This window comes from Arachis ipaensis, chromosome B03 (genome assembly GCF_000816755.2).
Source record: "Arachis ipaensis cultivar K30076 chromosome B03, Araip1.1, whole genome shotgun sequence".
Taxonomy (NCBI): Eukaryota; Viridiplantae; Streptophyta; class Magnoliopsida; order Fabales; family Fabaceae; genus Arachis; species Arachis ipaensis.
Window position 1 is genome coordinate 134,237,173 of NC_029787.2, and position 4,230 is coordinate 134,241,402.

The window sequence follows — 4,230 nt, forward strand, 5'->3', positions numbered from 1 at the left end:
ACAGAAATTCATACGGCTTTAAAATAATAAATTTAACGGTAATATAACAAATAAACAAAACAATATAAAATATAATAAATGATATGAGAAATATATGTGTAGAAAACGCAAAGAATTTAATACGTGTAAGAAATTTACCCTTTCAGAAACGGGATAAGCAATTAGTTGTTGAATTCAAATGTATTCATTGACTATTTTATTGAACATTATAGTAAGTTTGTGCCTTTTTGTTAGAGATAATGGTCAATTTTATTTCTGAATTTGTATGCCTGTCGATGTAAGCAATCAGATTGACTCTGAAATGCTGATCTAGTTAACTCAATTTACTATTATTGTTAATCTAACTTAATTTTAAAATAATTAGAATAAAACATAAAACATTTAAGACTTACATAGTAGGGCTTTACCCGTGAGGGAACCCTTCCAGATAGTTAACTCAATTTACTATTATTGTTAATCTAACTTAATTTTAAAATAATTAGAATAAAACATAAAACATTTAAGACTTAAATTGTAGGGCTTTACCCGTGAGGGAACCCTTCCAGAAATTCTCGAAGGCCTGGGCTTAACCCAGGCCTAAGAGGGGGTTTGGAAATAGTTTTCAACCAGCAATAGACGCGCCTCGGTTAGAACCTCACTAGCTGCGTCATTGCCCCAAGCGCAAAGATGAATTTTAACATTGCTATTTGTTTCCTTATATATGACAGCTTCATGTGTTGTTATACGATCAACCGACGATGTAGGACTAAAAACGCTTTTCTCTTATTTTTGCTTTCACCAATGACTCTAAACCCAATGGGAACAGTCACTGAACAAGAATATTATTTATTGAATTTCAATTATCTTTTCATCCTGCATGCTCATGTTTTCAATCTTGCAGTTCATTCCTTTCACTCAATGTAGTTGTGACCATAGAATCATGAAACAAATCAATAATCCTGCCAGAACATTCAGTTGCCATTGATGAACGAGTTGGTTGAAGATTTTGAGGGGAGGAGTAAAGCTGAAGCATGAGGATGAGATTAGTTGAACTTCTTCATGATTATGATACATTCGGTAAAAGGAAAATCAGTAAAATTGCTATTTCTCATATAGCATACTGGGTTCTATTTCTCTAGCCTTCTAACCAAGGAAAACCAGTTGCTCTAACAATAGAATAGAGATTTTCTTGATGAATTTTGTGTGTAATTTACTTATGCAACTTCATTAATATTAGCTCTAAAATGTAAATTCAAATGTCAAAAGATACTTTCAGTTTATTTTTACCATGAAGGTTCAACTCATGCACTCTTATATAAATCAATCGACAAAGATCTTCAAAAGTGACAATGTTAGTAAAGTGGTAAATTGATACTTTAATCACCTTTGAATTTATAACATTTATTATTTGTGAACCCTGCTATCTTGATCCAAGAATGATTAATGGTGTAAATTAATTCACTCTTTTTTCTCTAAAGTGACTAAATAACTTTAGAGGAATCAGATTCAAATTAATATAATTTTGGAAGATCTCAAAGTCATATTACATGTCATTCTCATTAAATTGATTCTAATGGTTTTTTTATCAACGAGTGAACAAGTTGACTAACCCAAGTTGGTTATTCTAACGGTTTTTTATTCAAATAAAATGAACACCATATAAACCCAAATGCCCATATCTAGACCAATTACATCTTTGCATTTTCTCATTTGCTACTTCTATGATATCTCCTTTACAAATTAGACGACAAGAGCAAGTGCATTGGGCAAGTGGTGAAATAGGTATATATCGTGGGGTTTGAATCAATCAAAATCGATTCATTTCGAAGCATGAAATTTATTGTAATTTAAATTAGATCAATTTGATTTTATTTTCTAATCCAATCTCAATACAAATTGTAATTCAATTTTGCCTGTCTACATTGTGATATCTGGGTATATATGATATTTATTTTATTTAAATAAAATATTCCCCTGTTTCTAATGTAAAGAAAACAAAAATGGAAGACTTAAAGAACTTGCAAAAATTTTGTAAGATCATAATACTTGCGCCATCATATCCATATTCAAAATTGCAACCAAATTGACATTTTATTATAGGAAATGTATACATATTCTTATACAGTGATGGTAATAAATAGCAAACCAACAGCCAAAACAAAAAACCTTAATCGTGACGATTACAATATAATTGAATAAGCCCCTTCACATTCAGATACCTAATTACCTATATCTAAAAAAAATGTCAATATCCAGCCTTTAATCCTTAAGTGGTCCAGCAAGGTTTGCCTCCTCTTTGCTTCTGTTCTAGTCCATTAGAATGTTATTTCTTAATTCATCTCCATAGTATTCTGCAGGATAATTTTAAAAGTAAGATTCCAATTATGAGGAAAACTGCTCAGTGCTCAACAATACATTTCACCGACAATAAAAAAGCTAGTTCTGATATCAACTGAACATGAAAGCATGTTCCATCGTTTACTGAACCTTGAGTCACAATACAAAGAACAGAGGTTCACCCAATAACAATGAAAATTATATCCCTGACGGTTACGAGAGGACTGCTCACATAGGCAACAGACCCCTGCTTTTTTCATCAGGTTTCTCACTCCAATATTTTGATTTTCAGATATGAGATTTTTAAAAAAAAAATGTCCCACGGTTTACTGAACCTTGAGTCATAAAGAAAGAACAGAGGTTCACCCAATAACTTTGGATTCATATATCCCTGAAGGTAACGAGAGGCCTGTTCACAGAGGCAACAGGCCACTGCTTTTTCATCAGGTTCATAAATTCAAACGGATAAGTAAATAAATTGCTTATGGTAAGATCTACTTCAAATCCTAAACAAAAGTAACAGAGAAGAATATATCTATACCTTCTAAGCTGAGCTTAGAACCTCTTGGCCTTGCAAACTGCACAACTATAACAACACTGAGATTGGTGGTGATGATACCAAAGAGGTTATATAGGGGAGGCGTTAAAACCCTAGTTCTGTTTGTTGGGTGGAATTAAAACCCCTAATCCCCAATATGCGGAGCTTTTTTTTTTGTATGGGCTTGGGCCCGAGGACCCGACCCACACCGAAAACAATAACACCCTTCCCAACCCGAGATTACATCCTAAGGCTACAAGCATCCCGTGCTTTGAAATTAATACCCACCTAATAACAAAAAACAAAACAAAACAGCGAAGGAGGAAACAATAAGGCGCTTTTGAACAAGTTGATATGGCGAGGATGATGCTTCCATTGAGATAGAAATCGCTGAGGCTGAGGAAGGTACCGGCTTCCAAGTTCCAACATGGAACCCATCCGCCGTTGCTACCCAAAATGTTCGAGGCGGTCTCAATGGCTACCCATCCTGAAAGTGGAAAGGTTGCTTTGATAGCATCAGCTGCAAGCTAGGACCGGAGAGGACAACGATCGATGCTAGAGCGCTGCATAGGTGTTGCCGCTGATTGATAAGGCGCCGTGGAGCTAGACGTCTTCATTGACGCTCGGTACGGTGAGACTGGTGATGCTGCCTGCGGCTCCTTGTGATGCGTTGTTCCTTCCTGATGATGCCTTCGACGGAATTCGGCGGGGGAAGATACAAATTGCTGGGAAGTTGATCTAGATTCTTGACTTTGGCAACTTTATGCGCAAGTTCGTTCCCCTCTCTTGGGCTGCGTTGGAGACTGAGACTTAATCTGTATGATCTCTGGCTTAAAATGTATTAAGACTTAGTTATGTTTAAGATTTAAAATGTTAAGTGAAAGCATATATTTTTACAATTGAATTGATAATTGAACCCGATTACTAGTCTTATATGAATAAAAAATAATTAAAAATTTAAAATTAAAATTTAAAATACATATTTTTATTAATATTTTAAAAGAAAAGTATGAGGAGCTAATGGGATATTTGTACAATATGTACAATGGAGGTTTAGGAAGTATTAGAGATATAATTATTAGTGTTACATTTTTCCATTAGCGAAAGTTTTTGGGATGAGTGGTATCATGATATGGTATTAGAGCTCTAGATCCAAAAGGTCAAGAGTTTGATCCTTAGTGAAACCCAAAATCAGTTTAAACTTTTGGAAAGATGTTTATTATCCCTAATATTTGGATGGTTATTCTATATAGTATGGGGGATGTTCATTTTGTAACTCAATAGCTCATTGTACACATTGTACAAATAGTTCATTGGCTCTCTAGTAGGACTCTACTTTAAAATTTTTTAGTTATTTTAAAATAATATAAAACAGA

At 34.0% G+C, this 4,230-nt stretch overlaps 1 long non-coding RNA gene across 1 annotated transcript; it reads right to left on the reverse strand.

The window, feature by feature from the left end:
• Window positions 2,039-3,739, reverse strand: LOC107634809. The gene is made up of 2 exons (XR_001619061.2): window positions 2,858-3,739; window positions 2,039-2,330 (listed from the first exon to the last, which is right to left on the reverse strand). It is a non-coding gene; the product is annotated as an uncharacterized LOC107634809 (long non-coding RNA).